At 43.7% G+C, this 13,757-nt stretch overlaps 1 protein-coding gene across 4 annotated transcripts in view; it reads right to left on the bottom strand.

Annotated features, from left to right (window-relative positions):
- Positions 1–13,757, bottom strand: part of npr3 (natriuretic peptide receptor 3) — an 80,281-nt gene that overhangs the window by 19,614 nt on the left and 46,910 nt on the right. The gene's annotated exons all lie outside the window — the stretch shown is intronic.

Here is a 13,757-nt window from a genome sequence, read left to right as displayed (position 1 = left end):
GGATGGGCAATAAATGCTGGCCAGCCAGCGGCGTCCATATCCCACGAATGAATAAAAAAAAAGTTGGTGCAAATAGAAAAGTGGGATATGGGTGCAGGTTTTCCGAGATCTAACATAACCTTCGTTTGCAAATAAAGTTCAGAGCTCTCTTCCACCCTCTGAGCCATGTTAAAACTGGATTATTTCTGTTATTGTTGTGCCAAAAATATATTTAAACTCTGTATTATATATCAAAAGTTAAACTTCTCAGTTTTTCTTTCACTATTTAGTGGCCGAGAATTTTATTTTTAAAATTTTGCACATTCGTTAATTCATGCTTTTTCCATTGAATCAGGATTAATTCCCTTGGCTTGATGGTAATAGTAGAGTGAGGGATACACCGAGCCATGAGGTTACATTGTGGTAGTATACAATTCCGCTGCTGCTGATGGTCCACGGCTAGAGTTGCTAGATCTGTTTGAAATCTGAAAGACGTGCTGGTGAGGTGCACTGACCCGAACAGGCGTCGGAATGTGGCGACTAGGGGAATTTCACAGCAACTTCATTGCAGTGTTAATGTAAGCCTTACTTGTGACTAATAAATAAACTTTAACTTTGAACTTTATCTTTAACATTTAGCACTGTAGTGATGCCACACAACACAACGGATGGTATCCTCAATGTGAAGACAATACTCTCCTTTATGGCCTCCATAATAAAAGTTTAGGCCTCCTGGACCCTAGGCATCTTCCCTTACCCTGATCTCAAGGGTCACGAAACCCTCTCTCACTGCAAAGTGCCATTCCTTCAGTCCCTAACAATGATCTCCTACTCCCAGACATTGTGTTCCGACCACTTTTGGACAGCAGGCTGACTGGGGTGTGCAGGAGTTAAAGACTACCTATAGTATAACTCATCCGAATGAAAAACGACACAATCAGATCGGTTGTTCATTGAACACCAATCTGAAGCCAATGGAAATTGCATGTAGAAGAAGCAACTGCTCACTTTCCCAATAGAAATGTTAGAAGAAAGATCCCACCCCTCCCCCCAACTCTCCAAGGCCTCACACTGTAAATGTTAGGAAGGTTTGCCACCCTCCCCAACCCCCATCTATTTGATCTGCAACTAAGTTAAACGGTTTCTGAATTTTAACTGTAAGATAAACTGTAAGATAGAAATCCTGATCCTCCCCTTTAAATGAGTTAATGACCATATTTAAGTAACACAGAGAACCATCTGACACGGGAGTATTACTAATTAGAACAGCACTGATAATTTCCTGCCATATGCCTCATATCTGGATATCATATAACCTGCTATGATTTGAGATTAAGATAAGTTTCTAATGTTTAGAATATGTGATCATCATGCTGCAAATCATCCTATCATCTATTTCTAAAATGTAAACGATTTTTTAACATATTAGGCTATTTGAATGAGATCAATACATTTTTCTCAGTCTTTTTGACTTTCATTGTACACTTGATCTTATAAAACGTGACCATCAGAGGACTCCACACTTTGAAGATTTTCTTTCAAGCATCAAAGCCATTTTTAAACAACTGTTTATTCAGACCTCAGTGGGACTACTTGTTTCATTTCTAATTTACTTAGTAATGGAGCCATTGAGGCAGCGAAGAATTACAGAATGAGTCAAGATAGAATATGTGAGCAGACAAATAGAATTTAACACAAGTGTTAACTAGTTGCAAAGTTAACAAAGGTGATAGGAAGTGTTTTAAAATAAGCAGTGGGGGCAAGGGAAGGAAAATGTGATAACTTAAAGAGCGAGGAGAAGGCAAGAGGAAATTGATCATATGAGTGTGGCAGGAAGGAACAGAGCATACAAACTTAAGAGCGCAACAGCAGAGAAGGAGCGATGGTTGCGGAAATAATAAAAATGAAAAATTGAAGGCACTCTATCCGAAAGCACACAGCATTCACAAGAAAGTAGATGAATTGATGGTACAAATGGAGGTAAACAGATATGATCTCATTGCCATGTGGAGACATGGCTCCAGGGTGACCAAGTTTGGATACCGAATGATCAGGATATCCGACATGTATGGCAAAAAGGGAAAGGAGGTGGGGTTGTGCTATTAATAAAGGAGGAGCTCAGTACATGAGTGAGAAATATTATATTAAAGAAAAAGACTTATAAAGTCACCAAAAAAAGTCGGAAGCCTGAGTGTTGAAAGAGGTGGCTGTAGAGATAGGGGTCAGGATTGTAAGAACTCGCTGGAGCGAGGTTCGTAAAATCCCACCTGAGGCCAACGGAGAATTCCCTTCGTAAAAGCAAATTATTGCGGATGCTGGAATCTGAAACCAAAAGATAAAATGCTGGAAAATCTCAGCACGTCTGGCAGAATCTGTAAGGAGAGAAAAGAGCTGATGTTCCGAGTCCAGGTGACCCTTTGTCAAATCTTTTGGTTGGAGAATTCCCTTCTGCGAGCCTCGGGCAGGCGTGCTTGTAAAATACCAATTAATGAATGTATTGGTGGTCATCCTCCAAAATTCTATAGAATCATAGAATCTCTGCAGTGCAGAAGGAGGCCTTTCGGCACATCGGGTCTGCACCAACTCTCCGACAGAACATTCCATCTAAGCCCTATCCCGTAACCCCACATATTTAATCCACTAATCTTCCTAACCTACATATCTTTGGACAGTAAGGGACAATTAGCATGGTCATTCAACCTCACCTACACATCTTTGGACTATGAGAGGAAACCGGAGCACCCGGAAGAAACCAATGCAGATAAAGAGAGAACATGCAAACTCCACAAAGACAGTCACTCAAGGTTGGAATTGAATCCAGGTCCCTGGTTCTGTGAGGCAGCAGTGTTAACCGCTTTGACAAAGGGTCATCTGGACTCGAAACGTCAGCTCTTTTCTCTCCTTACAGGTACTGCCAGACCTGCTGAGATTTTAAAAACATAAGAAATAGGAGCAGGAGTAGGCCATCTAGCCCCTCAAGCCTGCCCCGCCATTCAATAAGATCATGGCTGATCTGATAGTGGTTTAGTTCCACTTACCCGCCCGCTCCCCATAACCCTTAATTCCCTTATTGATCAGAAATCTATCTACCTGTGTCTTAATCATATTCAACGAGGTAGCCTCCACTGCTTCAATGGGCAGAGAATTCCAGAAATTCACTACCCTCTGAGAGAAGAAGTTCCTCCTCAACTCTGTCCTAAACTGACTCCCCCTTATTTTGAGGCTGTGTCCTCTAGTTCTTGTTTCCTTTCTAAGTGGAAAGAATCTCTCTGCCTCTACCCTGTCTAGCCCCTTCATTATCTTATATGTCTCTATAAGATCTCCCCTCAGCCTTCTAAACTCCAACGAGTACAGGCCCAATCTACTCAATCTCTCCTCATAAGCTAACCCCCTCATCTCCGGTATCAACCTGGTGAACCTTCTCTGTACTCCCTCCAAGGCCAAAACATCCTTCCGCAAATAAGGGGACCAAAATTGCACACAGTACTCTAGTTGCGGCCTCACCAGTACCTTGTACAATTGCAGCAAGACCTCCCTGCTTTTATACTCCATTCCCTTCGCCATAAAGGCCAACATTCCATTTGCCTTCTTGATCACCTGCTGCACCTGCAAACTGAGTTTTTGCGATTCATGCACAAGGACCCCCAGGTCCCTCTGCACAGTAGCATGTTGTAATTTTTCACCATTTAAATAATAGTCCATTTTACTATTATTCCTTCCAAAGTGGATAACCTCACACTTGTCAACGTTATACTCCATCTGCCAGATCCTCGTCCACTCACTTAGCCTATCCAAATCTCTCTGCAGACTTTCCGCATCCTCCACGCAATTTGCTTTCCATCTTTGTATCATCCGCAAACTTTGTTACCCAACACTCGGTCCCCTCCTCCAGATCATTTATGTATATGGTAAACAGTTGAGGCCCCAGCACCGATCCCTGCGGCACGCCACTAGTCACCAACTGCCAACCAGAAAAGCACCCATTTATTCCAACTCTCTCCTTCCTGTTGGATAGCCAATCCTCAATCCACGCTAACACTTTACCCCCAACTCCGTGTACCCTAATCTTCTGCAGCAACCTTTTGTGAGGCACCTTGTCGAACGCCTTCTGGAAATCCAAAAACACCACATCCACAGCGGTGTTCCCCTCTGTCAACCGCACTCGTTACATCTTCATAAAAACCCAGTAAATTCGTCAAACACGACTTTCCCTTCATGAATCCATGCTGCGTCTGCTTGATCAAACCATTTTTTCCCAGGTGTCCTGCTATTTCTTCTTTAAGATGATCTTCTTTAATGATGGATTCCAGCAATTTCCCAACTACAGACATTAAGCTAACCCGGCCTGTAGTTACCCGCCTTTTGTCTCCCTCTTTTTTTAAACAGTGGCGTTACATTAGCTGTTTTCCAATCAGCCGGCACTTCCCCAGAGTCCAGCGAATTTTGATAAATTACAACCAACACATCTGCTATTACTTCTGCCATTTCTTTCAGTACCCTGGGATGCATTCCATCCGGGCCCGGGGACTTATCTACCTTTAGTCCCATTAGCCTACCAAGCACTACCTCTTTAGTAATAGTAACCGTTTTAAAGACCTCACCCCCACGACCCATCAATTTTCGGTAAGCTATTTGTGTCCTCTACCGTGAAGACCGACACAAAAAACTTGTTTAAGACCTCGGCCATTTCCTCGTTTCCCATTATTAAATCCCCCTTCTCGTCTTCTAAGGGTCCAACATTTACTTTAGCTACTCTTTTCCTTTTTATATATTTGTAAAAACTTTTACTATCAGTTTTTATATTTTGTGCTAGTTTAGTTTCATAATCTATCTTTCCTTTCTTTATCGCTTTCTTAGTAGTTCTTTGTTGTTTTTTAAAGCTTTCCCAGTCTTCTAATTCCCCATTAGTTTTGGCCACTCTGTACGCATCGGTTTTTAATTTAATACTCTCCTTTATTTCCTTAGTTATCCACGGCTGGTTATCCCTTTTTTTACATTCCTTTTTTATCACAGGAATATATTTTTGCTGAGTACTGAGAAAAATTTCCTTAAAAATCCGCCACTGTTGCTCAGCTGTCCCACCAACTAGTCTGCGCTCCCAGTCTACATTAGCCAATTCTGCCCTCATCCGATTGTGCTCCCCTCTGTTCAAGCAGAGGACACTGGTTTGGGACCCTACTTTCTCTCCCTCCATTTGTATTAGAAATTCAATCATATGGTGATCACTCATTCCAAGAGGATCCCTCACAAGAAGATTATTAATTTTACCTGTCTCATTACACAGGACTAGATCCAAGATAGCTCGCTCCCTCGTCGGTTCTGTAACATACTGTTCGAAGAAACTATCCCGACAGGATTCTAAGAACTCTTCCTCAAGTCCACCGCGTCCGACTTGAGTCAACCAATCAATATACAGGTTAAAATCCCCCATGATAATTGCTGTTCCATTTTTGCACACGTCCATTATTTGCTTGTTTATAGCCCGACCCACCTCAAAGTTATTATTTGGGGGCCTATAGACCACGCCCACCAGTGACTTTCTCCCCTTACTATTCCTTATCTCCACCCACAACGATTCCACATTCTGCTCCTTCGAGCCTATATCATCTCTCACTACCGCCCTGATGTTATCTTTAATTAACAGAGCTACCCACCTCCTTTTCCTTCCTGTCTATCCTTCCGAAATGTCTGATACCCCTGGATATTCAGTTCCCAGTCCTGGTCACCCTGCAACCACGTTTCTGTAATGGCCACTAGATCTTACCCATTTGTACTGATTTGTGCCATCAACTCATTCACTTTGTTTCGAATGCTACGTGCATTCACGTAAAGTGTCTTTATGCTAGCCTTTATATGGACCCGATTTGTTAGTGCATTCTTTTGATTGCACACTCTGTCCCTACCTGTCTCAAACTGGTTATCCTTCCCCAGACCATCTCCTTGCACTGCGTTGACCAGCATTTTCCAGCATTTTCTAGCATTTTCTCGTTTGGTTTCAGATTCCAGCATCCACAGTAGTTTGCTTTTATCAAGTGTTAACCAATAGTCTGGAATGCGTCATTTCATGCAAGAAAACCGGTATGATTCATGCCAGACATGTCAGCAATTTTTCCACACATAGGGCCCAGTTTTACTACCGTGTAGCACACGTTTCCGGGCGTAAAAACTTGGTAAAGTCAGGCATGAGGTGAATAGCGAGATCCATGCCCACTTCCATGCCAGTTCCCCCTTTACCAAGGCCTGAAAATGGCCACCATCAGGACTGCGCCCGAAACAGATGCGATGGCCATTTAGATGCATTTACATGCATTTAAATTGACTTAATGGGCTGCACGGCCAACCTTACCGGCACTTCCCCCTTTACCAACGTATTCGCCCATCCAGATTCAGCGCAAAACAGACATGCTCTACAAAAGCCTGACTCGGGTGCTCCAGCTAGTGAGGAGGTAAGTGCTGAGCACCCAACGACTCGCTGCTTGAGAACGGTAAGTTGGAGAATACCCCCTCCCCTCACTGAAGGAATGTTTACCCACCTCAATAAAGATTGCCAGCAACAGGGCACTGGGGCCCTCCCACACATGACTCCTCACTATATTCATAACAATCTCCCCCTCTATCATGCCCTAGCCCCTCTTGCCCCAGCCCCTCTGGCACTGCCCTGGCACCCTGGCAGTGCCCATCATGCACTGATTTGGCACTGCCAAATGGAAAATGCCCAGTCATAGCACAACCCCAAGGGCTTAAACGGTCTCTGACCCCCCTGGTGTGACCATCATGTTTGGTCTCCATTTATAGAGACAGTAGCGATTCTTGCTGGGCTCCAGCTGCGCCCGAAAGGAAATCCCGAGAGCAGGGAAGATCTGGCCTTGAACGGACTTAAATGAGCATTTAAATATGCTGATCTAATTTCAGCCCTTACTGGTGGGAGCTATGGGTGGGAAGATACTAACAAAGTTTTGTGCAGACTCAAAATGCGCTAAACCACTCATCCGTGCTTTTCTTGTCCCGCTCCGTTCGAACATTCTGTGCCAGGCACAGTGCAGCCTATATCAATGATTTTGATATGGGCACAACTATAATATTTCCAGGTTTGCTGATAAGATGCAACTAGATAGAAATATGAGGAGGATACAAAGAGGTTTCAAGGGGATTTGGACAGACTATGTGAATGGGCAAGAATGCAACAAATGAAATTTGGGCCAGGATTCTGTAGCCATTCATGCTCTACCACAGCTGCCAGCAAGAAGGGTGAATTTGGTGCTCAGCCAAATATCCATTCACTGCAGCGGTACCAGAGAACCCAGCCGCGGAAGTACAGCAAACATTCACTAGAAGGATATCAGGGTTAATAGGGTGATGTTGAGAGGGCAGGTTGGAAAAAGTTTGCTTGTATTCCCCTGAGTTTACATGCTTGAGTCATGATTTAATTTACTGCCTTTAAGATTCTAAAGGGAACAGATACATACTATTTAGAGAGGCATTGTTAGAGAGACGACTGATATCGGGAAACACTTTCTCACACCAAGGGCCTGATTTTACCACGGGCGCGAAAACGTGGTAAAGTCGGGTAAGAGGCCATTAACGCGATCCACGCCCGCATCCGCGCAGATTGCCACTTTACCGAAACCCAGGAATAGCGGCGGTTCGATTCGCGTCCAAAATGGGCGCAACGGCGATTTAAATGCATTTGCCAATCCGGAACCACGCCGTAATGGACCTGCTAAATAAAAGTCTGATTCAGGCGCTCCAGCTGCTGAAATGCGAGTTCAGAGCTTCCAACGGCTCTCTGACTCAGATCAGTGGTGGGGGGGAAGAGGGAGGTGGGCCTGATCATTCTCTGGTTAGGGGGGGGGGGGGGGGGAGGGGGGAGGAGAGTGAGGCCAGATCATTGCCTGGTTTGGAGGGGGGGAGGCTGATCGTTGTCTGGTGGGGAGGGAGAAGGAGGCGGGTCAGATCGTTGTCGGGGTGGCGGGGGGAGATGGGTAAGATATATCTCAGGCGGGGGAGGGGGCCGATGGATCTCTGGTGGGGGTGGGGGTTGGGCAGACGGATCTCTGGTGGTGGGGGCAGATATATCTCTGGTGGGGGCGCGGGGGGGGGGGGGGGTGGAGCTGGGGGGTCCACTGCCACTCTGCGGGCAATCGGTGGGGGGGGGGGGGGAGTGGGGCAGGGGTGGCAATCGGTCTGGGTAGTGGGGCAGTGGATAAGGGGGACAGTGATGTGCATGGGTAGTGGGGGGGTGGATAAGGGGGACAGTGATGTGTGTGGATAGTGGGGGGGATGGATAAGGGGGACAGCGATGTGTGTGGGCATTGGGGGGTGGATAAGGGGGACAGCGATGTGTGTGGCTAGTGGAGGGGTGGATGAGGGGGACAGTGATGTCTGTGGGGACCATCGCTCCCGCTTTTCACTCCCGGGCTGCTTTCTCCGCTTTCTGCAGCCCGGGAGTGATCTGACACGGGCGCGCTTTTTCAAATTTTTTTCTAACTGCACATGCGCAGTTCAGAGCTCCGATCGTTTTGGCCGTGCTAAGCCCCGCCCACAGCACGAATGGGACCCGCGATTTTTATTTCCGGCTGAGTGTGTATGGGGGCGCCTGAAAGCAGATTTCCAAGTCGGATCTGCATTACGCCCAGGTTCAGCACTTAGAATGAAAATGGTAAAATCGGGCCTCAAGAGTAATGAAGACCTGGAGCTTGTTCCCACAAATAGCTGTGGATGCTGGATTAATTGAAATGTTCAGGATGGAGATAAATTTTTGTTGCGTAGGAGTTCAAAGTTACATCAAAGAAAATAGCCAAGGTACAAATCAGTCATAATCACAGCGAACAGCAGAACAGGCATGAGCAGCTGATGGTCTTCTCCTGTTCCTATGTCCCTATCCATTACTGGGGGATTTGCAGGAGAAAGTCACAAGGCTGACCCCTAGTGTTAGGGGTCTGAGTATGATGAAAGCCCTGGCTTTTCAGATTGGAAAGGAGATGTCTGAGAGATGGTCATATGGAAGTATACGAGACCATTAAGGCTATAGAAAACATTAACCCAAAAATATTGGGCGAGATTTTCCGGCCTCCCAGCCGCGTATTTCCCAGCAGCGGAAGGTGACATGCTGTTTGCTTGTCAATGGATTTCCCATTTCCTGCTCTGACCAAGACTGCAAGAAACTACAAAGGGTTGTGAATGGAGCCCAGTCCATCACGCAAACCAGTCTCTCCCATCTACTGACTCTGTCTACGCTTCCCACTGCCTCGGAAAAGCAGGCAGCATAATCAAGGACCCCACACACCCTGGACGTTCTCTCTTCAACCTTCTTCCATCAGGAAAAAAATACAAAAGTCTGAGGTCACATACCAACCGACTCAAGAACAGCTTCTTCCCTGCTGCCATCAGACTTTTGAATGGACCTACCTACCGCGGAATAAGTTGATCTTTCGCTACACCCTAGCTATGACTGTAACACTACATTCTGCACTCTCTCCTTTCCTTGTCCCCTATGGACTCTATGAACGGTATGTTTTGTCTGTGAAGCATACAAGAAGCAATACTTTTCACTATATCCCAACAAATGTGACAATAATAATTCAAATCATTGATGTCACCACACTCGGAGGCAAAACTCTCGGGCGGGGGTGCACTGCTGGAAGGACCAGAGAATCCCGTTGGCTAAAACAGCCAGAGAATTCCGGCCATTATGTTTAATTCAACTGTGGGATACATTAAGGTGGAAAGTGATCAAACTAGTGAAAGCTAATGTTTGGAGTGTTAAAAGGATTTATGTTTCCTCACACCAAGAGTCATCAGTATGATAACTGGATAGTCATGGCAAAAAAAATCCTCAGACTCGTTCAACAATTATAAGTTGGGATAAAAACTGAAAATGCTGGATAAACTCAGCAGGCCAGGCAGCATTTGTGGAGAGAGAAACAGGGTTAATGTTTCAAGTCCATATGACTCTTCTGCATAACTGCAGAAGGACAGAAATGTAATGAATGATAGTTGGAGCACTGGGTGGAGGAGGTGGAGCAGAATAGAAGGTCAGGAATAGGGTGGAGCTAAGGAGAGATTGACAAGGATGTCATGGACACAACGCGAAGGGGGCGTTAATGGTGGCATTAAGGACTAAAGAAGGTGTTAATAGTAGCATAAAGGTAAGATAAAATAATGTGTTAATAAGGGAACAAAGATCAATGCTCAGTGAAAACAAAACTGAAAACAAGTGACAGATGGCCATGTGCGGGTCGGGTGAGTGGGGAGGGAGGCAAAGGGTTTGGATTGGGACAAACCAAGGAAACAATAAAAAGGGGGATCAAAATGGAGGGAAAAATTCACAGTCTAGGATGGAGCCTGATCCACGTCTTCCATCCCCTTCTCTGAATATATGATTCATAATTTTCTAACGCTCATCAGTTCTGAGGGAGTCAGGTGGACTTCAAATGTTAACTCTGTTTCTCTCTCCACAGATGCTGCTGGGCCTGCTAAGATTTTCCAGCATTTTCTGCTTTTATTTCAGATTTCAGCATCCATGGTATTTTGCTTTAATTATAAATTGGTGTTGGTTAGTTCAGTTGACTAGAGTGCAATGCAGAATTATAGCAATGGTACAGGCTTAGTACCAGTCCCAGTCGTGGTAGTTCATGGAGTCCTGCCACTTCGCCTTGGCCCATGCTTATAGAATGGTGCTCCTCAAGCTATAGATGACCAACTGTCTCTCTCTCTCTCAAATGGAGGGAGATGTCTATGGTCATTTGTGGACTATGGCTAATTACCTAATTATATATTACAATAGGAGGGGGAAGAATTTAGGATCACTGTGGATTGATGAATTACAATGGAATTATTTATCTTCTGATTTTATTGATATATACCTCAGAGAGAGTGAAAAGTGAAGAAAAAACATTCTTAATGTGCTACTAGGATTTCTCCTTTCATTTTGTTCTGAAATGCCATTGTCAGTTTTCATGAAAAGTGATTGCAAACTGAACAAGGTTGGGCATTCTCTTAGATGCAGTATATATGGAGACAAAAGATCTTATGGAAATAATGCTCACAAGGAAACTAGGTACTTTTTAAGCCCAGAGGATCGTGAAATCGGTCATCGATTACTAAAATAAATTAGTTAAGAAAGAAAAAATAGTTGACAGTAAAGCACATGTCAGAAGCAAGTCAGTCAAGATAATGGCTTGTGTGAGTGATACTTGAATGATATCTGCCCCTGAAATACCAGTGAAACACTCAGGAGGATCAGTAACATGTTGAAAAGGTACCACCAAGCACAGTCTGAAAATAGAGAGCAACAAAGAATCCAAGAATTATTTTAATGGCATTGAGGCAGTTTGTTATTTTTTAATTGGCGAAGTCAGGCTGTCTTCCAATGTTTTTATAATAACATAGCCTGAGAGAATACATTCTGTTTTAAGAAGCAAGTCTCTCATTCTTGGAAATTAATTGAATACTTCTAATTCCCCGGCTGCTTGTAATGCCAATTCTAATCACAAATCGCTTAAAAGAATGGCCAGCATGGAAGCCACTGTACAATAAGTCTGGGTCTTAGCAATTATGTCTAATGTCCACAAAGACATTGCGTACATTCCTTTAGCATGGTCTCCACACTTGTGCAATTTTCATGCCAAATTCAAACCTGAGGCCTCTGTAGTATTATCTAACAGAGGAAAATACATAACTTCCAATTTTTGCTGCCGCCTACAATATTGTGTCTTGCTTTGGCATGTATTTATCAAATAAAAAGAAAAATGTAGCTGTGTGCATTGTAATAATAGGAAGGCAGAAATTCATCTTGGGCAATGGTGCATAACAGGTGAGATTGGGCACCGTGTTACACACGTGCCCAATATTACAGTCATTCCATCGCAGGGGATGGCCAAACTGATATTGCCCATTTTCCACCATTGCCCAACACAAATTTGTCCCTATAGCCTTGTGCAAATACTACCCCTCTCACTTAGTTTCCCCTCAACACACCATTCTATTCAACTAATGACAGGCTGAGTAGGACTTCAAAATTGATGCTTTACATCAGTCAGCAAGAGAGAAGTTTATCATGAGATGAAAATTTAGTTCTTTCCACCGAGATATAATTTGATTTGGCCTCTTGGGTAGAAATGGAAAGTTAGCATCCCAAATTTTGACAATATATGGGAATAGGGAATTTCAACTTCACCCTAAAAGGGGCACCAAATTGGGCATCATTTGAATTTGATCAGTGAGCTGTGGGCATCAAATGGGCAATCAGGTGCAGCTCAACAATTGCTGATAGAGGAAAGTCTGCAACTTCTGCTCGGAGCCATTTTAATTTCAAAACGGGGCAAAAAATGGCTGATGGTTAATAGTGACATTTAGTACTGTTGCAATAATGATAGAACCCCAACCATTAACATTACAGAGACACAATAGCGCTGTTACAATGGAACTATAGCATGTCTTGTTTTTAAGTATTAATAGTTGTGATCAAGCAGATGGTGCCTGAATGTGCCTGGCAGGTTTTGGTGTTTATTCCACAGGCTAACTGGATTTGGAGAAGTCACTTTCCAAATTTAGTGAACAGAGAATAATGAATTCCTGACTTAAAGGAAATATTTATACTTCAACAATATACATCAATTTTTACTAATATCTTACAAAGAGGTTTGAAATGGCTAAAACATTTAGTGTTGCTTCACCCTATTTCAGACAGGGATTTCAGAATGGGACCAGGTCAGATTAATTGATAAAGATACCGGACTTTTGTTCCAGCTTCAAACTGAATTCTACACGATTATTAACAAATACTTGAATGATGGATAAACAACTATTGGAATGTTGTATGCTCAATTTCCGGAGAACATTGTGGGTCGAAGAGTCTGTTCCTGTGCTGTACCGTTCTATGTTCTAATTCTACTCGTGTATTGTTAATCTCAGGTATTTGACAATCATGATTCAAAACCTTTGAATGAAGTAAGTACCAAGATATTATCCCATTTTAAAGATTTAGAGCCTGACAATCTAATGTGAATGGTGGCTGCCAGATCGGAATCAGATGGAGGACACCAAATGAGACAGGATTTATTGGGGTGCTGAAACCAAAATATAAGAGGGCCTGCATGGAGCAGGCAGAACTTCTGTCCAAAAATGATTTAAGATATCAGAGGGGGGCAAGGAAAAGATTTACAAAGCTCACACCATCATCAGCCCCAGGCTCTTTAGCACCCAGCAACCTGGACACAGGGATGACAAGCAAATGATAAAGGGACCAACTGAGCTAACCAGCTAATAATGTTCTATTAGCTTTCATAGTTACTTGCTGTAACTGCACAGTAGCCTTTTGTGATTCATGCACTAGGACAACCAGATTCCTCTACACATCAGAGCTTTGCAGTCTCTCAATATTTAAATATGTTTTTTTAAATTCTTCCTGCCAAAATGGACAATTTCACATTTTCTCATATCATACTCCAGTTGCCACATCTTTGTCCACTTACTTAACTTACATATATCATTTTGTAGCCTCCTTACGACCTCTTCACTACTTACTTTCCTATCTATCTTTGTGTCATCAGCAAATTTGGCCACCATCCCTTCATCCAAGTCATTTATATAAGTTGTAAACAGCTGAGGTCACAGCACTGATCCCTGTGGAAAACCTCTCGTTGCATCGTGCCAACTTGAAAAAGACCCATTCATTTTAATCACCACCACTGGTGGCTGAGCATTCGGTTGCTAGACCCTAAACTCTAGAATTCTTCCCCTCCACCTCTTTGCCTCTCTACCCCACTTTCCTTCAT

The sequence above is a fragment of the Mustelus asterias genome, chromosome 1 (genome assembly GCF_964213995.1).
Source record: "Mustelus asterias chromosome 1, sMusAst1.hap1.1, whole genome shotgun sequence".
Taxonomy (NCBI): Eukaryota; Metazoa; Chordata; class Chondrichthyes; order Carcharhiniformes; family Triakidae; genus Mustelus; species Mustelus asterias.
This window is presented reverse-complemented; position numbering and strand designations above follow the sequence as displayed.